Source organism: Aphidius gifuensis, linkage group LG1 (assembly GCF_014905175.1).
Source record: "Aphidius gifuensis isolate YNYX2018 linkage group LG1, ASM1490517v1, whole genome shotgun sequence".
Lineage (NCBI taxonomy): Eukaryota > Metazoa > Arthropoda > Insecta > Hymenoptera > Braconidae > Aphidius > Aphidius gifuensis.
In genome coordinates this window covers 5,069,362-5,096,440 of record NC_057788.1, presented here as the reverse complement: position 1 = coordinate 5,096,440, position 27,079 = coordinate 5,069,362, and the positions used below count along the sequence as shown (strand labels likewise).

Genomic DNA, 27,079 nt, shown 5'->3' with positions numbered 1-27,079 from the left:
TTGGGGAATATTCTCAGTTGATTATAAAATTTTCAATTAATATTCTTGTAAAATTATCAGCAAGATATTATAATCATTTTAACAGAATAATTTCCGTTTTCAAAATGAAATTTTAATTTTAACTATAGACAAGAGACAAACTCATTAACACAACGAATAATTCACTGGTGTGTGTATATATGGATGAACTAATTGTGTGCATCAAATAAAGCCTCAAACTATTTATACAAGACACAAGTTGATGTATCATCATGCTTAATCGGTCGGCAATTAAATCGCATTCAATCATTTGTGACCCGCATCTCGCAGTTTGATTTGAAACTATACACACAAGCTCATTTTATTTATACAAATTAATTTATTCGATGATATTGACTTGACATATCTATACATCTGTATATTAAAAAAAATAATAAATTTCTACTTTCATTTAATTAATTTCTTTTTTTCATATTGATTATTTGTTTCGTACAATTTTTCATTATGATTGAGATATAGTCCATCACTTCTAGCACGATGAGTTGCTCATTAATAAGATAATAAATTCAACATCATCAGTAAAATAAAAATTTAATTTAAACTTTTGTTTAATAAGATTCAATGATAATAATAATTTACTGTCTTACATAAAAGTATATTTAAAAAAAAAAAAAGCTACAATAAAAAATATGAAGAGTCTATTATTTTAAATACAGTCAAAGAAGACAGAAAAAAAAAAAACCCTTTTGCGCCTTATTAAAATTTATCTTTGCTTCTGTGGCAAACTCTCAACAGTTTTATCATTTTTCTTTTTGTTTATTTTATATTATCATTATTATTTGTTTTTTTTTTTTCAGTGATTCCTGAGCAAAAGTCTCATTCAAAGACGAAAAAGAAAGATCTCAAATGCGTATACTTGAGAATGTCGCGGGGAGGTGAACCATTTGCTACGAGGGTTGCACGCCAAGCAGCAACCCCTTGACACGAACTGATGAATATCTCGAGGCGAAACACGAAAGGACATGTATATACTATATATGTATAAATGACGGCGAAACTTTGAATGACGCCTGGTGAGTTGAACAAACGATATTACGATCTAATTCTATATCCTCTCAAATTTCACGCAAAAGATTTGAGTATATATCCTTCTTCAAACAATTTGTACATTCATCTTTTTTTTTTTATTTTATACTGGCATTACAGGGATATTGTCTATTGTGTGTTTCACAAAGAAAAAAAAATCACATTGAATATCAACCTAAAAAAAAGTTATTCGAAATAAAAATTTAAAAAAAAAACAAATTCATAGGAAATTGAAGTCGAAAAAAAAGTCAATTGTTGGAGTTTTTTTTTAAATATACCGCACATGATTGCTAACATTTTGTAACAAACGTAGCGAATGAAAAAATAATTCAAAAACTATATCCAAAAATTGATTGCATTTTTGTATAAAGCCACGGAGAAAATATGAAATTATCAGAGTAAAAAATTTAGATTGATGTCAAAAATAAAAGAAATAATAATTTGATTTTTGATAACATTTGAAAAATTAAAAAAATAATAACACATTGATTTTCGAAAAATATTTTGTTTTAATCTATTGTTAAACCGGATGAGCTTGAGTAGCGGATTCCTTGACGTGTTTCCTGTGTAATAGCGACCCAGAGCATCCGTTCGATTTACCTTAGAGTAAACATCGCACCCGATCTAGAAAATGCAGCGCTCAGTTGAGCAGCAAAGAGGACAGGTCAGCTGTATGGGTGGGTGGATTTTGCTCGGAGTTAGTCAGGTTGTGCCGGAGATTTGGTTCGCTGAGTTTTTGTTATAGAATATGGGTAGTAGTATTAAGCACCTTTGACTTGCTTTTATTATTTTTTTTTTTTTATATTTTGTTATTCATTTTTTTGTCCTCTTCACTCCCATCTTTATCACTATATTCTCATCATATAATCAACGTCATTTTTTATCTTTATCACTGCTCTTTTTTTATTTTTTCATATATATATTTTTTTTATGATTTTTCAATTGGGTAAAACATATATGTGTCCTGTCAGCGCTATTAAATTCATACATTATCCATAACTCATTGATAAAATCTACTTTGGATAATACATTTTCCACTCATAAAGTCATGAGGCATGAGGATTTTAAATTCATTTCCGTTTTGAATTTGTTCAATAATTTCTATAAATTTAAATTCTCATTATTATTATTAAGGGTTATTGTTTTTGTGCTGTCAAGGAAAATATTTTAATACTAGTCAGACAAAATTATTTATTATAATCTACTTGGCATTATTACATAATTATTAATATCATCAAATGAAAAAAAAAATAAATAACTTTTTGATGGTTCAAAAGGTCTCTTCAACTTATGGACTTGTTATGGATAATATTTTTATATAAAAAATATTCTAAAAATAAATCACGTTAGTCAAGAATCAGGAAAACAAAAAAAAAAAAATAATTTTTCCATGTTTAAGTCGTGTCAGAAGAGATCAACCTCGAATCACGAATAGGCAAATTATATATGTAGTGTACAAGAATAGAAACAAGACAAAATACCTGTAGCACCACAATATTATTCATTTATTTATTTATTTATTTATTTATTTATTTATGCAATATATGTTTTGCTAGTTGTGTCATTGATGTGCGAGAGTGTTGTCCTTTCATTTGTTTCATTTTATGCACGATGTATAAGATGGTACAAAGTATAAACTGGGTCTCTTGCAAGACACTTCCCAACGTCGATTTCAAGGCATGATTCCGGTTACTGCGTTTAACTCTGGCCTCGTGCAATCGTGGTTAAGGTTATCTCGACGGCGTTACGCTGGTAGAAATAACGTGGGGCGCCCAACGCCATCACAATTCTTACGGTTAAGGTATACATATATATATCTTCACGAAGCGAGGAGATCGGATCTGTCTGTCGTATTTCCAAAGCGGAGGCCCCCGTGATCGTGATCGTCGTAGACTGTAATTACATCGTAATTTATGCGTGTCACGGTGCGCTTCAAACGATACAACTGAACGGGGTACACACTGAGATTTTCAACTGACATTCAAACCAAAGATGTGCTGCATTTATATGTATACTTTTTTTTTTTTTTCACTGTTCAATTGATTTTAACCTTGATTTATCGATATCTTTCAATTCTTGTACATTCGTGTATATCTATGCTATTTTATCATTCTATTTTCAATCTTGTCAGATGGCACACTGGAGAGATGTGCATGTATCTGTGATAAATTAAAAATAAAAATCTCAAGTTTGGATTTACTTTGAATTACCCTTCTTCTTGTGTATGGTATGGTATATATAGGAGACCATTTATTACTATTTTACGAGTTAAGTTCAACAATATATATAGAGATATGTTGACACTTTTGGGCTTTCTTCGTGTGGTCAAGTTTGGCTCTTAACTTGCTTCCCAGTTAGGGACAGTTAAATAAAAAAGTATCATAGTTGAACTCTTTCACGCTTGGGGAATAACTCAAAAAGTAAACCCTATTTTTAGATTTTTTTTTCTCTGTAATACTGCAATTGGAAAAAGTAAATTTCTTTTTTTTTTTTTTTTGTCTTTTTGTTATTACATTTTGTATTTTTATTCTTGTACTGTTGGGTTTAGTAAATTGCCAATGATTCAGCATAATATTTTAACGTGAAATGAAAAAGTTGAAAAATATACTGTTTGACCCTTGTTTTTCACTTTTTTTTTTATACTTTTATTTCAACTTATTTTTCAACTGCAGAGAGGAAAAAAAAAAAATGATTTCGCACTTTTTCAAAAGCGTGTATATGAGATGATTTGGAATTCATATCACACAAAAGCCATAATATGTATTAACGTAAATCGACAATTTGTCCCGTAAATTTTTCGATTTTATGTATTTTTATTTATTTGCTTATTTTGAATGAAAAAAGAAAATAATAAAAATAAACTGTGGTCATGTCAAAGTAGTGAAAATAACCAAGTATGAAAGAATGCTTTTTTTTTTTATTTATTTTTCAAAAAACAATACGTTTTGGTATATAGATTTTTTTTTTTTTTTTCGAGTATTGAGGATCACCGACAAATGAGAAAGAACAAAGTCATATTTTTATTTTTTTGTTTTATCACAATTTTTTTTCATTTTGCACAACACACACACACACACACAGCCGATGAATTTTTTTTTAGGGTTGACATAGAAAGAGTAACAGAGAGAGCATGGTAGCAGTTCGCAATTTTCAGAGGGGTAAAGCCTAGGGACGCATTTACTCTGTGATTAAAAACTGACTTGAAGCTTTTGAAACGAAGGGTAAAGTGAGTGGTGGAGAGTAAAATAAAGAAGGGGGACAGAGAAAAGCCGAGCTTGTATTTGGTAAAGTGGTGTTGGTAGATGACAAGAGGTGGTGGATAACATGAACGAGAGGATGAAGAGAATGCCTAACGAGGGTTAGGACAAGGGAGACAAGAAGTGCATAGTGAGGACGAAAAACGATGAAACAAGAGGGAGAAAAGAAGAGGGATTTGAAAGAGGGCGAACTGGGGAATATTGTGTATATTCGGAGGGTATTACAAAAGCGGCTTCAGGCTTCAAATATATTAGTTAAAGGGGATGCGCAGACGAACACCGGATACTGACTGCCAATGGCAATGTAATATACTTATGTATATTATATACATACCTTGGTAATAGTTTCTAAGCTGTACCAACGTGGTCCAGTTGTTACAAAATCAACTTCAAATTGTTGCTACACATATACCCACTGACTCGATTAAATGTATAATCAATTTTAACTTATAACAAGGTGAAAATGACTCACTCAAATTGTGCCATTAAATTTCAATATAAATTATTATTTATAAATAACAAAATAAATACAAAAATATTTAATTAAAATCAAATTGAAAATATACATTTTATTATTTTTTACTATACTCGTTTTTTCCACTCATAAATAAATAATAATAATAAAATAAATATTTAATATGAATTTGCAAAAAATCATATATTTTATTTGTTTAATAAATTTTAATTATATTGACTTATGGGTTTAACCATCACATAAATATTTGAAAAATATAAAATACAAATTTCAATGGAAAATAAATAAATTCAACAGTCAATAGAGAAAAAAAAAAAAAATGAATCGAAAAAAAAAATAAAATAAACTATTGAAAAATTTATCAATCCCTTTTTTTGATATCATTATCAAGTGTATATATATTTACCTTTACACCCTAAAAAATATTGCACGTTACACACGTTCAGGATTTTTCGATTTTTCTACATTTTTTCCTCTTAGCTTGTATTGCTCGAATGGTTGTATTATATAAAAAAAATATAATGAGCCATAAAAATTTTAGGCACGTTCTTATACCATGAATCGACTGTACGAAAACAGTTATTCGTAGATTCATGGGTCTTGTGGCGCATTGATATGCGAGGGTTTTGTAATAAGTTAGTTTCTTTTGGCACGAGGCTCATCTTATTCGTAAACTTGAATTCAATAAATCACATTGATTATAAAATTCAACATGTAATTTTCTAATTAATCAACAAATTTAAATATTCATTTAGTTTCAAAAAAGTATGTGCTATATAAAATTCAAATATTAAAAATAATATTACCGCGAGTTGAGTAATATTATTTTGTTGCAATTTTATATACGCGGATCAAAGAGTCTATTGAAAAGCTATTTGATGGCCAGCTGGTAGATCAATCTTATCATGTACATATTCAAACATGCCAAATATAAATTCAGTGATTACAAGATCAATAACCAGACTTGTACATATACACACAGTACAACTGTAAAATATACTTTCAAAAAAAAAAAAAAAACTGATCACGTCAAAAAGTTTTATTGTATATACAAACTGATATGCTAAACATTGGGTTGTATAAAAAGAAGTATATATATTTTTAAAAAATTAAATATATATCAAATATGTATATGTGTAGAAAAAAAATTTTACCCTGTGTTTCAACACAACGATATCTAGATTAAAACCACGAGGAATATGGCGGCGACCCTTTCTATACGAGAGGTAAAGATTAGCTTGACGCATGGCCGCGGAGATTGCGTGGGAGCCCTCATTCCTGCATATGCCTATGTACATGTACACTGAGATTCAACAATATACACTAAATATATATATTTCACTCACATAACAACACCACGCATACACACATTAAATATATATATCTATATTATGAAAAATCGCTCAGTGTGTTTATCAGTTTTTCAACAGTTGACATGGGGGAAAAATTTTAGCTAAACTTATAGGCCACAATCGACTCTTGATCACACTCAACTATATATATACTACTTGATCGAATTGGCCACCCTCTGGATTACTTAGTATTATTAAATTGAGTGGAAATCCGGGTATAATGCCTCATAAACAATCAATTTTCAATAATTCAAAAATTGTCAATAAATAAACTGCTTTATTTTTATATTTATTTCAGTTTAATCTAAAATTTATATATGTAATTAAAATGAAAAACAAAATTGTGTTCATCACAATCAACAAACACAAAAACAATATAAATCATTGTATTTGAAAACTGTGCTGATTGTTATTTTAATGAGTTGGTGATCACAAGATATTAACATTGAAATTAATTAACTTTAATAATAGAAAATGTTTGGTATTTACTTGATTTAATTTTACAATTAGTAGTATTAATGAAACACAAATTTTGTCCTGATCATAAATGCTCATGTAGAAATTGTTGATGCAGCGAGGCGTGTACTATCAATCAGTAGTAGTATGTCTAGTTGCTGTTACTATGACCATAGGAACGTGCTTCTGTATTTCAATTAAATGTCTCACAATATATATATATATATCTAAATTCCAACAATATATAGTGTTCAGTGGTTAGGAGTATCAAACTACATGCATGCATATATAGTCACCCTTTCTTCTTGTAGCGACCACTATCATATAAGCATAAACCGCGTTTCTCTTCATGAAATAACCCAACATAAACCTTTCTAACGTCCACTAGTAAACCCTCAACTTTATTTTTACTTTATTCATCTTTGTTTAATTGTAATTTTCTTTTTGTCTAATACATTGGTAAATCCAATTTTAAATTACCCATCTTTGTCACCCACTCATCGTACGTAACTTGTTTTAGTTGTATAAAAGGGTCCAGAGATATAGGGTGATGCCAAATACTCTCATCTCATTTGCATGGACGAGTTGTACCCAGCTTGTATATATATAATATATATTCCATGTATTTGTATAAAATTATATACATATAGCTATACAACATCAGCTAAAGTCCTTCACTAGATTCTATATGGATCAACGACATGTTCAGCTAGACGTCCCAGTGGATAGATAGTTTCTCCTTCATCGTTTTCTCTCTGCTGACTGAAATGTATGTATTATACTATGTCACTATGTATCTATATATGTATATATATGTGTACCGGGTTGTGCGTTTTCTCCTTCGAGTGATTAACGTCGACCACCTGACGCCCTTGAATTGCAATTCTGGTAGGTGGATTATACCCAGTTGGCTGAAACAGAGAATATCTCAAATGTAATCTCTTTGAGTGTAATTGTCATTTGTTAGGGGAATATCAAGAAAACCATGGGAATTATATAAATATTATTTAACGATTGATATATATATTATGTTTATTCGAGTTATTAAAATTATAATTTAATATAAAATATAATATTATTTGGTTTTTTTTTTTTTCGAATAAATGAATAAATAAATAATTGATTCTTTGACATGAATCTAAAATATTATCTGAAATTCATGTCAAATACATGTTGCAAGACATGTCACGTTACTAAAATAAAATTGACTTTTGAGATTGGATTCGATGTACGTCCAGGAATACGATGGAAAATTTCATACACAAGTTATACATATATAGTGCTATGGTGTAGATATGGAAGATGTCATGTATAGAATCGTGATGTGAATTTTAAGCTTTATCGGAAAATAAGTGCATGAGAATATTTTGTTTAAAGTGGTCCTCAGGTGTGCCATAAAAAAATAGACAAAGAAAATAATAATTCACGACTACACACGCATTACGACAGTGGGTGGATTTAATGTCGATTTTCTTTTTTTTATTATGTAGCTGCTTTTTTTTTTTTGTTTTAATCTCTTGCCTCTAAATTTTTTTTCTTCTCTCTAGCTTGTTTTTTTTTTTTTTTTTTTTTTATATCCAACATTGCCGGAGAGTGATTTACTTCATCGATCGATGCACGCTTCGTGTTTCCAATTATTCTTATGCCTCCAGCATGAGAATAGGAAGCCTCAATGAATATCGTGAACAAGAGGTTAGAGATAAAAATTATTATTCGTTAGGAATATTATCATTCTCTTGATTCAGAATATGCAAGATGAAAAATCAACAGAATAAAAAAAATATGAATAAAAAAAAAACGACTATATATAAAATTTAATTTATGGTGTGAGCATGGATTTATTTTCATCGTGACTTGAATCAGTTATTATTAGATTATTTCAACTGGTTTTAATCAGTCAGAAGAGCTTTTTTTTTATTTTTCTTTCGACTCATAATATAAAAAAAAAAAGGATAAATAAAAAATAAAATAATAAATGACAAAAGTAAACACTATAAACCCTTAGATTCATGTCTTTTCATTTTACAAATAATATATATGTCTAGTTCAGTTGTGTTCAAATGTCTTGTATGACTTTTTGTTTGGTTAACTAAACAAAAACAAACTCTTTCACAACGAATGGAACCTGTCATTCTAAAGACATTCTCAATATAGACCAACTTTACATTTGGGATGCTTTTGATTTTCCCTCAACAAAATCAACTGGGAATATCAAGAAACTGACATCGTACTGAGAAACGAATAAAAGAAAAAATATAAAAAAAAAAAAAACAAAACAAAAAATCATGTATGTATAGAGGAGTCAAGATCGGAGATTGAAACTTTTTTTGGTAGAATTGGATGTCAGATTGGTAAATATCTATATATATTTATTTGAATTTTGTTTGAATTTTATCGTTCAACTTGCATTCACGTGTATCGAATATTCAATTGAATGAAAAATAAAATTTTTCATTGTCTACTTTTCACATAGACAATATCATAAATAATATAATTACGTAAATATATTTTCATTCGGCAAAAAAAACGATAAGCCAAGATGTAAAATAATGAAAAAATTGAAAAAAAAAAAACAAAAAAATTTATATAAATTATACATACGAGCATTAAAATTAATACTTAAATTTATTTAATATTCAAGTTAATCTATTAATATGCAAAAATATTATATCTACAAATAAAATTTGAAATTTATTTTAATATTCAACAGTTCAAATTGGATTAGAAATATTGCAGTTTAAAAATTTTCTACCTCATTCAATTATTACTATCAAACGAAATCATTTTATATCACGATAAGATGATATCAAAAATGAAGTTTTCCATAGTATTGATTATATTTTATACAAACTTTGCGTAGATATATATTTAAGAGTCAATATTGCGAGCTTTTATTGGATCCAGTTGGAAAATAAATATATTATCAAATCCCACATTCACATCATCAATATATGTTGCTATAAAGATCGTTTATCAAATTTATCATATTTTTTTCTTTGATTTAATTACAGAAAAAAAATAAAAAAACTTTCACAAACGGATAAAATTTGAATAATAAATAGAATAAAGTAAAAAAATAAAAAAAAAATAAAATATATATACAAACTACTAACCTTAATTCAAGAGAAACGATACATATATAATTATATAAAATGCTCGGCTCATATAAGCAATGATTCTTCAGGCACAAGAGTTTATATTTTTATTTTTTTGTTTGAAGTAATTGATGTTGTCTACAATTCAAGCTGTAATTATTAGTTCTCCTAAAGAAAATTTACCGAGTAAGTTTACTTAGTCACCGACATGTGTTTAACAAACATATTACTTCCGTAATGAATCTCATACAATTTTATTTTCTTATCATTTATCTGTGTATATTATCAACGCAAAATATATAATCTTATTTCAACGTTAATATCAATTATCTTTGTGTATAGCTTGCCATCGGTATATTATATATTTAATAAATTGTATGTATCAATTTAAAAAAAAAAAATAACTATTAAATGATTATCTCGAAATAATTTTAACTTAAATATTACAAAGTATTATTTTTAATTAAATAAATGAAAAATATATATAATTTTTATTTTCATGATAATCTTAAATGACGACTTATAAAATATAAAATTATCATTTAAATAATATTTTTATTATAAATTTATTATAGTTATTATTTAGATAGAAAAAAAAAATTAATATTATTTTACAATAATTTACGTTATATAACTGTTTATTTTTTTATTTTTTTTATTTTTTTGGCAAGTTATACAGTATTGACGCCAAAATCACTGATCCGTTTATTTTATATTTTATTTTTATGTATTCTATAATACTCAATATTTTCTGTTTTTCTAAAAAATTTTTCTTGCTATTTTAAAAAAAAAAAAAAAATACGAGCTTCCGCAACGATAAACTGGGTATTGGTTGAGTCAGTTTCCACTTATTTTTCACCCATCGTTAAATTTTTCACAGCACTTTTGTGGTGTACATATATGGAAACTGAACCTTGAATCGTAAAACTATGCCCAATGAATCTCGTACAGGTAACACAAAAGTAAATGCATATAACCTGTATCTATATAAGGCTTCGTAAATATAGTAAAAAAAAAATGTATTTGATAAAATCTTGTTGAAATTATGATGATGGTTTGATATTTTCAACAAAAAAAAAAAAAAAAACATTATACAAAAATCAATTTAACTTATCAAGTTATTATTTTAGCTCGTTTTTACATTAATGTATTTAAAAAAAAAAAAAAACCAGATTGATGATTAATTATCCAATTTATTTTGAAAATAGAATTATAAATTTTCAATCAAGTTGCAGTAAAAACGTCTTGCAATATTGGCAACATATATGAGAAAATAAAATAAATAATTTATATATTAAAAAAGTCGGAATTGAAAAATTTAACAATAATAAATAAATCAAGTTTGGGGTGATGATATTATTAATTTAATAAATTACTTATATGACTTTGAAAATAACTAATAAAAGCCAAGTGAACAAGTTTTATTACTCAAAGTAATCGAATGGATTTTGTCCAATCTTGAAGATCGAGTGCCAAGGTTTCAATGCGGAATTGCGGTACTTGATTTTTATAGCTATACAATTTAACTTTATATATAGACTTTTTTAAATTTTATATCATGATATTTTTCACTTGAATTTAAATACGATAAAGTCTCAAGAGAAAAGGGTAATAAAAAAAAATGTATATATATATATATTTAATTCCGTTAGCGTCGACACCATCAAAATATTTGTTTTGTCTTTTAAATCTATATCCTTGTTTATTTTTTTAAAAAGATTTTATTGTTTTCGTTTCGAATGAAGAATCTTCAGGATAACAGTTTTGCTATCTTTTTTGTGAATCCAAAAAAATACATGTTTATTTGATAACCTTGAAACTTTCCAAGAATGGTGTTTTTAGTTAATTAAAATCGTGTACAAAAATCTTGTATTTGTCACTACATATAAACTTTGTCGGCACGTTAAAAAATTGTTTTTATTTAATTTTTATTTTACATATCGGTTAGGATTAAAGAATCCATGCTGTGTTTTGATGGTACAAATTTATTCATTTGGCTCATATTGAAGATTTTTAAATTACTAGTCTATCAAGGTGCCGCCGACCACCGTGAAAGTTTTATTTTATTAGTTTTTTTTCTTTTTAATTTAGCAAAATATATATTAAATTTTAGAAAAATATGTATATGCAAAAAAATTATATAAATCAATAAACATCTTGTACAGTTAAAAATTTTTTAACTTAACATTTTGTTTAACAACTTACTTAATTTTCAATTAATTTAAAAATATTTAAAAATAAAAATATACAAAAGGATTAGTTACAGACGTGAAATACAAACTGAATATTTGAAAGTAAATTCATGGAAAATGGACAATAGGATTTTAAACATATATATGTGTATAAAGGGTTGAAAGTTTTCTCTGTATCAAACCCTAAGCCATTTTAGTTCAGCAGCTTGGAATAATCAAGAGGTCATTCGGTGCTTTGCGACACGCTCAAACAAACTCACCGAATGTTACATTTACCGTATATTCCAATGCCAAAAACAAAAAATATAAAAAAAAAAAAAAAAGACACTAGAGAGTAAAATGTGTTTGGGTACAATGAAATGGAAATAGAGAGAATGTGGCAAAACCTGAGTCGAATACAATTTGAAATAGAATTAAAAGAAAGAAAAAAAAAAATGAAACGAGCAAAAATTAGGAATACAAAAAATACGTATTTTTTTTTTTAATAGTTATATACTAATTAAAGTTTTAAGCATGAAAATTCGCAAAGGGATTTAAAATGAAAACACCATATCGTTGAGATTCTGCTGATGGTCTTTATTCTCAAAGTAATACCAGACTTAAATGGATTTGCATTTTTTATAGTTTTGTAAACTTTTGAATATTATTTTTATTATTTAATTAATTTTTTTTATTAATATTTTATAACGAATTTTTACTTGTTAATTTGTATATCAAAAAACAAATGAATGTTTCATCTTTGCTTTTTTTTTTGTATAAATATCATATGAAGTAAAAAAAAAAAAATGAAAAAAAAAAAAAAACAATTACAAAGTAAGAGAAAAAAATTGGGTAGAAAAAAAAATCCTCATCATATATATATTTGAGAGCTCTCAATCCACGTGGCTGACGGTGACATAATGCACACGGTTAACAATTCAAAGAAAGCGTTTCTGCGGAAGTACACTTGAGAAGGCATTAATACGCCATTCTGGTTTCTTCCCTTCTTTGATGTTCGGGTACATTGATAAGCCCTAGGTGAAAAGATTTCAATTTCTACTTGAAGCTATATATATTATATTGTGTCTCATTCATCGGGCTGGAAGACCTTTACATAATTTATCAACTTAACAATTTTCAATTCTATATAATTCATATTATAAAGTTACAATATACACATTAACCTCAAAATCTTGATTCAAATTATTATTTTTAATATGCAGAAACGAAAAAAAAATAAATTTATAAATACTGAATTAATATATATAAACAATAAATATTTATAACATGAAAAATATGAAAATTAATCTTTACAAAGATAGTTAAATTAAAGCATAATAAATAATTCATTTTGTATTTATTTCAAATAATTTTTGCAGGTATTTTGCAGAAAGGCCACCACCGTGTTATAGTAACATAAAACCACTGAATTAAAAACGAGGTGATTTTACTTCTCCTGTTTATTTTGCCACTGACCAACAAAATCAAGAAAGAGATATAAATATGGAGAAAAAAAAAAGCAAGCTGAGGTTTATATCAACAACCAGGGAGGTCTATTGTCGTCTCATAATCGATGCTGAATATACGCCAAACAGATTGGACCAATAAGGTAAGACAAACCAACTAAAAAATAAAATTTTTAAGAATGGATAAAATTTACCATCGCAATGATTTACATGTACACACACACATATCCACATACACAGATTGAAACACAGTATTAAGTTGAGATAAAAAAAAAAGTTGGCAAAAATAAATGACAAGGACAAGAGAGATGTCTCTATATTTATATATGCATAGAGACATTCGATACCTTAGCAATATATATATATACTTTAGTAGACATATGGTTTTATTTGTGGTTAAGAAAATTACGGGTTCACCTACCAATATATTTTTTGGATCGATCAATTTTACGGTTTCAGACTTACATATCCTTGGAGACCAATAAAAACGAGATGAGAATTCTCACGGACGAGTGACCTATTGAATCACTCGAATATGATCATTCTTGCATATTTGAAAATAACCCAACTTGATTCTATAAACCGGGACATATTTAAAAAAAAAAAAAAGGATATAAAATTTCTTGTTATAAATTCATGGTAGTTAAATATTTTCAAATATTATATACGGAAATAATTTTAAGGATATTACAATGATAATGATGATGATGATGATGATAAAATCAGTGAAATAAAATGAAACAAAAAAAAAAATGTCAAATAGAATATAGTATAGTATAAACATAAAACTGCGTATTTTGTGTATCAAATTAAATTTGTTCATATTACATTATCGTATATTTGCCAGAGATTTAAAATAGATATGATGATTGTAGAAAAGTATTAACTGATACAAACTTGCCAAAGACTTCTGTACAAATACAAATGATGATCATATAAATGTCTAAAGTTTAACTTTATTATTTTAATTATTTATATATCATTTAATTCTGAGAAATACTTAAACATACACTGTGTAATATATACGCATACATGAATGAGTCAAAAACATTTTCTTGCTTCCTCACTATTATAAGTATTATAACCAGAAGGATAATGTTGCTTTCGAAATCAGAGTCGCGTGATCACGACATACAAATCCAGTCGCAAAGCACGTATTGCTGATGAAAGATATAAAAAGGATGAAAGAAAAATGAAAAAGCTAAAAACAAATTAAAGGAAAAGAAGCAAGAAAAAAAAAAAATTTATATATATAAGTACATAGGTTGTAGATATGTAGACAGAATAAAGTGCATTGAAGAGAAGCGCCACTATGAAAGAAAATAACTGCTCAAGATGGTAACGAGATTTTTATTTATTTATTTATTTTTTTGTTTATTCTTGGTTGGATTTTACCAATAATCCAAGTATAAAATAAATACAAGTAGAAAAAAAAAAAACATCACATATTGCGCATTTGAGTATTCAGAGTGTAAATGGTGACTGTTACTGGTTGATGTTGATGATGGTGATGTTGGATTATATGGTTCTGTGGTGTCTTTCATTGCCGGACGCATTTATGGTCTTTGAAAGCCGCAAACGATCGAAACAAGCAATTCTGATAGTTGCCATATAAGCAAGTTAGAAGGTGCCAAGAAACACCTTGGATAAGTCATGTTGACTATACTTCAAGTAGTTCTTGTTTCTGGTCATCTATATACGTACAATGTGTCTTTGACTCGTGCCCAGTATTCATGATCATTTGCCGCACTTGAAATACACACCACAATTCTCTCAATATGTGCAAGTATTATTTCCGTGTGCGTACGTGCTTCTGATCTTCAAGGAAATAAAGCAATTAGAGACACTTTCAGAAATCAATTCCATGTGTTGCCTTGAATGCCGCTTAACCAAAGATAACGACTCATCCATATTGCATATATATATAAAATAGCGTCGTATTGCAAAGTTCAACAAAGTTTAGTCACGCAGTTATATATTTATTTTATTCTTTATATTTTTTTTTTTTTTTTCACATTGTCTCTAATACTTTTTTTTTTATAAATATAAAAATGTCATAATTAAAATTTATGACTCTTTTTGCGATTGAAAAATTGATAATAATTTAATTAATAATAAATTTTAAAAAATATCATAAGCTTTTATAATCATCACACACATTACAGTAATATCATAAACATAAATATATTTTTATTTTCATATTGAGTGGTGTATAAATTACATGAATCTCTTGACTACTGAATTGCACATTTTGTGATTATCAGTTTTAACAACGTTCATAATAAAAAATATCCAATACACGAGTATTAAACTAGGGACTATCATGGATCCAATATCATTTTCACTCGATTAAACTAACCGATAAAAAAATGGAAAATAAAAATAAATTAAATAGAGCTTTTTAAATAAATAACAAATATAATAAAATGCAAAAAAAAAAAATTTATATCTATTTTTGCTTGACATAAACAATGTGTTTTTTTGTGTATACATTTAATAGTCATTTATTTATTTTTTTTTTTTAAATTGCATATATTAGTGTAGTCATCGTTGGCGGTATGATACTGCTAATTAATTATTTGGCTCGCAATTACCAACTATGTAGCAATGATAATTTTTAAATTATCATTTTTATATATTGACCATAAACAAAGATCACCTGTCATCCAGTACAGGTGGTACAACCATTATAAAATCAAAAACACTCAACAATTTTTTTTTTTACTGACAGCAATTCATATTAAATAATTACATATATATTTTTTTCTTTCATTATTATTTATTAAACTTTTTCCCAGCTACTCCAGTATAAATAAATTATAACTTTCTAACTTTTTTTTTTGCATTAAAGTTTTATAGATTTTTAACAGCTTAAAGATTAGGATTTTAATTTATAATTCAAGATTTTATTATTGTAAATAATTTATTTCAATTAATTTAAGTAAAAAGAAAATCGATTTTTCTTTTTTATAATTTATTTAATTGATAAAAAAATTGTTAAGGATAAATTATTTCAAGAAAATTGGATAAATAGAATTCTGGCTAATTTTGCTATCCCTATGTACAATATAATTGTACAGTATTCATAAAATATAAAAAATAAAAATCAACGATTCTCGGTATAAACTCAAACAAGTACTATTTTCCAGCATAATTTTATGTCCTTGCATTGACTTATTTTATAATCACAAAAACGTTACTAACAAGTCCTTCGATCAAACTGACAACATCCGTCCGTGGAATCACTAACTGAGAGAGCATACTACTCTTTTATTTCCATGAAAAAAATTTTAAAAAAACATTCAACCAAGAGAAATGAAAAGAAAAAAAAACAATGACTAATAATATTTTTCATTTTGATAACCTAAAATTATAGCTATACAGTTATAAATTAAAAATTCTCAATAAACCCATCAATGAATTTTAATCATATCAACATGTCTAATCAATTTTTTCGTATATTTTTGATCCTATAACTGTATCGAATGAATTAAAAAAATAAAAAAAAGGTTCACCAAGATATAATCAAAATTATCAGATGAATATAATTATAGCCTGTCACATCAATCAAAATAGAAAACAATATATAAAAATGATGGGTTATTAATTTAATCTCATCTATTGACTGCTGTTGACGATGATAAACATTTTATTTATAATAATAATAATTATTATAATTTGGTCGTATTATTCATATTGTCATTCAGGTGATAACATGTCGAAACAACAAATATGTCATCAGCATCAACACCTTTGGGAAAATTTTCCAAACCGACACATTGGCCATTATATTTCGTCACTCGGGATTCGCCATGGATTTTCAGCCCTACTGGGAAAATATCTATGTGTATATGTGTGTTCATTTTATCGAGGGGGGAAACGGAGATGAGAAAAAGTCTAAATGAAAAAAAAAAAAAAAAGCCAAAAACGTTGAAAAAAAAAATAGTATTTCTGTTGCATTCACAAGGGGTGAATCAATGAAATAAATTAAAAAAACGTTATGAAATTTTCTTTTGATAATTGTGTGTATAAATAGCACACCTATAGTGATAATTACCACAAGGAAAATTTTTATTTGTTAAATTCAAAATTTATGTGACACATTTTTATTTTAATACATTACCACTTTTATTTCAAGGACTTTTTTTTTTTTTTTTTTACTTAGTTATGGACTCTTGACTGAATTTTAACAAAATTTCATTGAAAATATTTGACTATCGTAACGAATTAATTTAAACACGCATGATTTTTATATATTTCTTTAGTCGGCATGTATATGTAAAAATTTTAACAGAGACCACATGGATTTTAGTATGTAACGGGAATCAGGGGTGTATACCGTGTCTGTCTATAAAAATCTAGACCTTGTTTCAGGTAAAAAAGAAATCGAAACACCCGGTCCCTTCGGTAAAATTGACTTTATTTTTACGGTTTTGTGATATTCATACAAGAGATTCACCACAACTGGTCAATCTGGGTCATTCAACACAAAATTTCAAGGGATAATAAACAATATAAAAAAAAAAAGACATAACTCAAATATAGAAAATTTATTATTTTCATGGAAAAGTGTATCAAATTTATAATTGAAAATTTATTATTATTTTTCTATTCAATGAAGATTTTCATACAACGTATTTGCAATTAAATCTGTGTGATAAATTTAATATAAAAAAAAATGATTTAATTATATCCGATTACGCGTATTCAGCTGTACATATATTAAAATTAAAAGTTAAAAATACTGTGACACTTGAAAGAAGAAAAAATGAAAAAAAACTGACAATGATAAATATGCAAAATGATACTATCTGTTTATTGTTTTGAAAATAAATCCTAAGAAATCTTTAGTTGCATATTATGATTGAATGAGCTTATATATATTAAAGATTTATTTTTTTTTTTTTAATATTTATTATCTTTGAGACGTAATACATTTGATCATGACAGTGATTATATTGTTTAATTAACTTCAAGAACATCTAAATGCACGTGAAGATTATGATAATTTAGTGATATAGTTATAAATCGATGTACATGTATATAAGGTATTAACATTGTCGATATTTCAACGTTGTACTCATTAATCATTAAATTGCTATTAGTTAAAATGAAGTGTTAGTAGTACAGGTGTTACATGTATGATATAGCTAACCAATATACATTTATTTTCAACACAGCAGGAAAATTGGAATGATCATGTATATCCTCTCGGACACATGACTAAACCACGTGACAATTAATTTCCTTTTTTTTTTAATTTATTTTCAAATATATATTTTTATATATTGTTTATCTTTTTTTTATTTTTGGTGTGTATATATATATATATTTGTTGAAGTAAAAACCGACGATGCGCATCGAGTCTCTTCTTGACTCTTGCATCAAGCCATAAAATAAAATTATACTACACACCAACATCTGTTTTGTATCATGATTTTAAAAAATAAATAAATAAAAATTGTGGAAAAAGAAAATAAAGAATATATAAAATAAAAAATATGGACTTTGAAATCAAAGCGCGCCTTCAAGATATACTTACAAAATAGTATATTATATTCTATGTAAAATGTTATCGTTGATATGTTTGTACTTATGGCAATATAACGTTAATTTAAATACAAAAATCAAAGGAATAAATAAAAAAAAAAAACACAAAGATATATAATGTAAAATAAGAGGAAAATAATACAACAGTAAAGAGAATCGAGTTTAAATAATAATAAAAAAAAAAAAGGATCTGGCAAAAAAAAAAAGTACATGCACAACATCACTTTAAAAAGTTGGATATATAGCCCGTTAACTTTTCGCTTTCGTTGGTATATTAAGCCACAATATTGCGTGGGCAGAAATTCAAGTTGTTTTGTATTAAAGAGTTAAATCACAATCCGGTTATATCGATATACTATTTTCAAAAAAAAATAAACTAACGATAAAATTTCACACTGATCAAATGTTATACATGAAAATTTATACATTAATATTTATTATTAATCACAATATTTTCATTTAAATCATTGTGTATTATTGTGTTACATGTAATACATGAATTTTTTTTAATAATGATTTTATCTGCTTGTAAGAAAGTCATTAATTCAATGAGTTTATGAGATAAAATTTCACTGGATATATTTGAAATTTAAAAGTACACGAATGAATTATTTTTTAAAAATATTACTGTCAATTTAAGCATCATAAATAATCAACTAACATTTATTAAAAAATTTTTGTTTTTAATTTATAAATAATTTTATTAAAATACATTTAATGATTTATCATTTTTTTTTTTTAAATTCAAGGTTGACACGTGTAAAAATAAAAATTACATTACATTATTAATAGTATATCCAAAAAAATAAAAATTTTTTAAATTGTGTTATATATTAAGTGTACAAACAATGTGTTGAATAATGAGCAAGTCCATCATCATTTTTGCAATTTGTTGCCAAGAATTAGCTACAAACATTAGGCAGTAAGGTCAACCACGTGTACCGGAAGACAAAATTCTACATTGTAACATATTTAAAAAAAAAAATAAATAACCAAGTATCATATTTGCAATTTTATCTCATCTCATTGCACTATATTCCCCCCATTTTTTTTTTTTTTTTAAATACCCTCTTTGCAATCATCTGACACGTGCAAACCTCGGGTCTCGATTTATGGAGCATTCAATTTCAGTCACAAACACGCACGGGGAAAAAAAAAAACCAATGTAAAAATTTAAAAAATCAAAAAAAAATAATAATCAGTGTTATGCCCATGTCAAGAATCAAAAGAAAAAAATATTTTAAATATATATATTGTCAAGAGAATAAAACAAGTACTTGTGTATGAAAAAAAATATATATATTTATTGTTTTTAATGGTAAAACACAACAGCAACAAGAGCTTATGCACTTGGAGGTCACCAGGAAGCTGCTATCTATGGAAACAGTCACAACTACGGTGATATCTTTCAATGCTCTTTTACAACAAACAGCTGTTTGTCCAACTGACTCACCGTTCTGCGTGTGGCCTTCGTTCAAACACACAACTAACCAACAGATTCATTGTGACATTAATAGACATACATATTTAAATAAAAGTATATGTAGAAAAATCATAGTTGAAAAAAAAAAAACACCAACAAACTGCACGTGCGTTTAACAATTGACTTTCATAAATTCTCATTAATAAATTATTTTAAATAATCAATAATATTATTTAAATAATGTTCATCAAGTGTACTTAAATACTAGATATTTTGATTATATGATTATATTTCTTGAGGTACATATTTAACATACTTGAGATGAATATTAAAATGAAAATTTATGTTGAATTTAGAAAAAAAAAAAACATATTTTCTTTCTATAAAAAGCTATCACTTTTATTATCGTGTATTTCACGTGAATGTTATTTTTCTTTTTTGAATATAATTTATTTATAATTATAATAGATTATTTTTATTATTTTTAAATTAATTTAAAATACACTTAAGTGTATATGAAATATTAAAAAATTTTAAACTCATTTTAATAATCAAGTTTTTATTATTTTTTTTTTTTTTTTTTGTATTTTGAAATAAAAATCATAAAAGTTACTTTAAAACAGTGCTGACAGTAGCAGACTTTAGCTGAAGCAACTGCATTTTCTTTGGTCATAAAGTTTGCTTTGATCCTTTGCTCAGCGATGAGGAAAACTGGCTGTATATAGGTCCAGACCGAGTCAGGACGATTAAATCTTTGTGAACTTTTGCATGAATCGAGTTTCTTGGTAGTCTTAATCGTTGTCTACAATGTCTGGATCATAAAGTTCAGATTCAAAGTTTTTTTTTTTCTCTTTTATTTATTCTGAAGTTTAGCTAAATTATTAATAATATTAAAATATATGCATAGATATACTTAAATATGGTAAAATTGCAAATAAAAAAAAAATCATAAAAGCGCATATTTTAACCGAAAAAGGAAAGAAAAAAAAAGCTATAATCCTTTAAAATAGAAGATGATATAATACATACATGATGTATAATTTATTCTCTGTCTACCTATTTCATTTTCATACGTCATCAAATCTACCTGAGGCAGAGAAAAATGCGTTCATTTTTGTCTGTATCTCGTTAACTCGCGATGCAAGTCTTAAAAAAAAAATAAATAAAAATATATTATACTGGATAGTACTGCGACCTTTTTTTTATTTTTACTCGTGGCAGTTTTAGATTTTTGTCACGTACCTGATTCTACCTCCAACGAAAAGAAGGATAAAGTATTAAAAAATTTTATGAAACAAAAAAACAAAATAAACATAAATGAATAAAAGAGTTAAAGACATCTAGAATTCAAAGGCTTGTTAAAAGGTATACAATAATCTGAAAAACTAATAATACAAGTAACACAATTCATACATTTTATATATCTACAAACAATTTAACTTTTCAAATTAATTTCAAACATTTGTTATTGTTTTTCTTTTCGCATATTGCAGAATTGTGTATTATTTTATTTTTTTTTTTATCAATTTTATTCACTTCAATGTCAACTAATAAATATATATAGATTTTTATTTTGTTCATTAATATTTTATCCAAGTGTTTATAAAACAAATATCAATTATAAATGTGTTAAAAAAATAAATAAAATTTACCTTTTATTTATTAATTTATATTTGTTTATTTTTTTAACAAAAAAATCACATAAATAGAGAAAAATTGATTAAATAAACCATGTGTTTTGACAGCATGGGATAATACTGTGACACAAATTCACATTTATTTTAATTTTATTTATATTTTTTATTCCAAGAAACAAATGAATATGCAAATATATAATTATATTTAGAAATAAAAAAATAAAATATGTTAGTTTTAGTTGTTTTTCTCTTTTTTTTTTTCATCTAAATTTCTTTTTGTTTTTTTTTTTTTTTTAGTTTTTATTATTAATATATATTTTTTTCACGAGAAAATTTAAATTCTGAGCATCATGTATATGTGAGCTTCCAAGAAGCACGTTAGAATTTTTTTGGTGGCAGTTGGGTAGTGGCCTTTTTTTATTTCTCTTTTTTCGTTCAGTATGTAACGGTGTGAAAGCATCGTACATGTGCCTTTTTATATAGTTTATTTCACCTGCTCGATCACGTACATCGTAAATTAACATGATTGTATAAACTTTAAATGGACAATTTTCTCAATATTGCTGTTCACTTTGTCTTCATAGCTGTACATATGCTCAACGTTTATCATTTGTATATATTTCTTCTATATCTCGTATTTTTATAATTTATTTTTCATTTTTTATTGCCTTTGTGTTAAAATATCATATACCAATTGTTTATTATTATTTCACATTTTCTTATCGTGTTATTTTGTCATTTGGTAAATGTCAAATGAAAAATAATTATCATTTGATAATATTGATCAATGATCACCATATGTTTAAATAATAGTTTTGTCAATTTTTCATTTTTTTTTTTTCAGTATAGTTTGTTATCTATATAATTATTATATTAAAAAAAAATTTCATAAACAATTTTATGTTTTCATTATAATGTTTTTAAAACAATGAGTCATAAACTCTGATGATTCTGGAAATTAACCAATTATTTATGAATAAAATTTTATCATATATTAAAGTGATAAAGAATTATTTTTTTAAATATATTTTCTATTATAATTACAGGTTATTTATAATTGATTTGAAAAAATAAAAAAAAATTGCGTTCTATTTTAAAATATTAAGTATTACTTTCGATTATTAGTGTAATATATATCAGTCATTGTTATTATGTGTCATTAATTAACAAAGTTGCAATGATAATTTATTTGAAACATCATAAAATGATAAAAAAAAAAAAAAAAAAAGTCCTGAATAAAGATAAACAGAATAATTAAAAATTAATCACCCGATTAGTGATAAACTTGACTGTAATTGCGACTTATATTTTTTCTATTTATCCCCAATAGTAAACTAGCTACACGTGTCTATTTAAATATATATATTTAGTAAGCTATTTTTTATTTTATTTTTTTTTTTCAACCGCATAATCATTTTGAATGAGCTATCTCTACAAATATATGTAAATAGAAAATTACACATAAAGAAGAAATTTTCCCAACTACTGTTCTTTGTCCTTTTTATATATTTTCTACTTAAGACTCATCCAATCTGAACACGATCAAGAACAAATTTGTTTTAAACGCGCATCTACGCAGTGCGTTTGACTCGTCTTTGTTTGAATCATCAAGCAATCAAATGACTAAAGAAAAGTCGATGAAAAAAAAAAATCTAGTGTGAAATAAGGTCACGACGTATTAGCCGTGATTTTATGTTAATACACGCATTTCTTATTGCGCAATTTTCAAATAAAACTTGACTTTCAATGCGTTATTGTTAATTTATTTTTTTTTTTTAAATATTTTCTTATTTTTATATTATCTAAGCTCAACTAATACCTAAAAAGTAAAGATGTATATATTTTTTTTTTTTTTTTAAATAAATATTTAACTATAACTCGAAAATATTTTATGATACTACAATAATGATAATTAAAAATCAATTCTAATAACTGTACTTGTTGAAAAAAAAATGTTCTAATAAATGTATTACATGTGTAATTATATATATTAAAATTACAAATTTTATGTAATCATTTATAATGACATAAATTGCAATCAAAACTCCAAATACATGTACACCAATCGTATAAAATATTTAATCGATCTTATCGATATTTCTTGACGAAGATGGAATATGTTACTATTAAAAGAAGGGTGTGATTGAATAACTGTCTTGAATTTTCTCACTCTATTGACATGAATTTGATTGATTGTATCAGTTATCGACTTCAACGGACACTCTTATAATCACCAAATAAGACGTTACGCTCATATCAAGTAATAAGATAATAAATCTAAATCTAAAGATTTATATCTTGTGTTTCAATGAGTCAAAAAACCAATGAATAAATAATAAAAATAAAATATCAAAACATATTCATTGTAAAAATATCAATACTAAAAATTTTGATATTTAATTTTATCTTTAATGACAATGTGTTTGTTCATTGTCAATAAAAAAAATTTTAAAAACCATACATTTGAAAAAAAAAATAAAATAAAATAATTAATCTTATTCTGTGACGAAACTCGCGTGTTTTTTTTTTTTTTTTTTTTTAAATCTAACAATAAATAAAAATCAATGTAAAAAAAATATATCAACATTTTTGTTTGTTTTTTTTTTTTTTTCAACGTATGTTTGACCTAAATGTAAATTAATTTATTTTTTGTTTTATTTCAAGTAATAATAGTAATAAAAATATAATTGATTTTCGTAAAGTTTGTTGAGCTGTGCAGCCTTGTAACACATGTGTGATGTATATATGTATGAAACATAAGGCCCTACTCAAAGTAAAGTTAGTCCCCGGGCAAATGGTAATTCGGTTACAAAATTGTTAACGTTGTTTCCAACAATCAATATACCGCAACTTTGCAAGCCAACATATATAACAAAGCCACACGGTGCGAAGATGATGCAAATTGATTCAGCAGTTTGGTAATAGCCCATCATACTGATCCCTGAGGACTCAAACCAAGCAAAAGTCCAAAATGTTTGAAACTTCATCTTGATGTGTGCCCTAAGATGCTCATCATATATTTTGCCTTTCATCTTAATTCATGCATCACTCACTTACATTAAAATCAAATATATATGCATTCATATTATTATAATTATTTCTTGAATAATTTCTCTAAATTTGATTTGATTTTTTTTCTTCTTTATCTTTAATTTTAAATAAATTTTACAAATATATTTATAAATTAAACGACAGCTATTTTTAATATTAAATTTAATAAAATTAGAATTTTATTTGTTTAATGATGTGTACACAATTATACTCTATAATAAACGATAAAAAAAAAATCACATATTTAAATTCATTCAAGTGTATAACCGCTGAATTGGTTTGACGATTAATTTTTTTAATGAAAAAAAAAAAAAAAAAAAATACAAATAAATTAAGCAACTACTATGTGACTCCTTGAATTAAAAATAAAAAAATAAAAAAAATTACAAGGTGAAATAATTGTTTCTTTCATTTATAATTAATTAATTTTTTTAATTTAAAAAATTATATATCCAAACACGGACAAAAATATTTTACAGTGGCTATAATTAAATATTAAACAATATAAAAAGTCATCAGCATATCTTTATGTGAATATAATACGTCAAGATTGTATATAAAAATGACGATATAATCATGACACATATTGTCTACGTCATAATATATATGTGGTGATAAGAAAATGATTTACTTTGTAACCCATGGACTAGTGATTAAATAAATAAATAAAAAAAAAGTAAACAGGTACAAAACAACATTTGTCATACCGGAAATACATATCAGTTATAATATGTCCTTCAAAAAATGCAAGACTCGTCAACATAAACAATTATATTAAAACGCTAAAGGTCTTTTTAGCACATGTATAGAAAAAAGTAAAAATAAAAAATACGTGATATAAATAAGGTATCAAAACGTGACAATTCAACAAATTGACTAAACTAATGAATCAACATGATTCACAATAAGTTGTATAAACAAAAATAAAAAAAAAAATATATAAATTGACTAATATAATTATAAAATGAATTTTAATAATTATTATGAATTTAATATTGCATTGTGTCATCGAGACTTATCATCACAAAATTTTGTATCACATTTAAATATACAACAAATTACTTGTCTACGTAAAATTTAACATCAACATGACATGGAGTTACTGAGTGTGAATGTTGACATAATGATTTCCCTGAAGAGTGAACTCATAAATAAACATCTCAAAACTGCATGTACTTGTTGAAATAAATAATAATAAAATATATATAAATAAATAAACCATATAAAGGCGTATAAAATAAAAAAAATAAGAATATAATGTTAAAATCAAGACTGTAAAAATATGTACAAGGAAATGGTATATATATATATTTTGTATTATGTACAGAAAGCGTGGACATGTCCCGTTGTCGAAACGTGACACACGTACCATAATTCTGTGATGCACTTTGACCGTAGCCCGGGATCATGCCATGATCAAAATCTCACCAGATATAGTACACGTTTACTTGCTTGGAACATACACACCTGGTAGATAATTTAATTTTTATTTTTTTATTTTTTTTATATTTTAAAAGTGGTGATGATCGTCAAACTGTTTAAACGGTTATTTTGTAAAGACATTTAAAAAAAAAAAAAAAAAGTTGCAACCTCAGGCAATTGCATCAGGACCATAGAGTAAATTTCTCGAGAGGTTGAGATACGACACTTGTGATATAAACGATAAGATACAACAAATTCTAAAGGCAATATATATATAAAGTTCATTTAATGTCAGTGAACATAATCTTAGATTACATTTTTGTTTTATTTTTTTTTCACTTTATCATGTGTGCATATTGGTATTATAGAAAAAATATTTTAAATATTTCAAGGCCAACTTGTTTGTTATCTTTGATATTTTATGAAAGAAGCTTTTGAATTTATATATTAACTTTAAATTATTTGATCAAGTTTAAATATTTAGTGAGAGTTGATTTGTCATGTGTAAATTGTTTTTTTCTTTTTCAAATTTTATTTTTATCTTTTTAAATTCTTGACCTAGAATGATTATAAAAAGAAAGAAATACAAATTCAAAAAATCATCAAGTTTTATAGCTTGATACAAGTTTAAAATAAATTAAATTATTCATGACGTTGCT

The 27,079-nt window shown here is 25.8% G+C and overlaps 1 long non-coding RNA gene across 1 annotated transcript in view; it reads right to left on the bottom strand.

Annotated features, from left to right (window-relative positions):
- Positions 1 to 6,903: 6,903 nt before the first annotated feature.
- LOC122861143 overlaps positions 6,904 to 27,079 on the bottom strand; it is a 58,528-nt gene continuing 38,352 nt past the window's right edge. The window contains exon 3 of the long non-coding RNA XR_006374473.1: positions 6,904 to 7,516. This is a non-coding gene — a long non-coding RNA (uncharacterized LOC122861143). The remainder of the gene's footprint in view (positions 7,517 to 27,079) is intronic.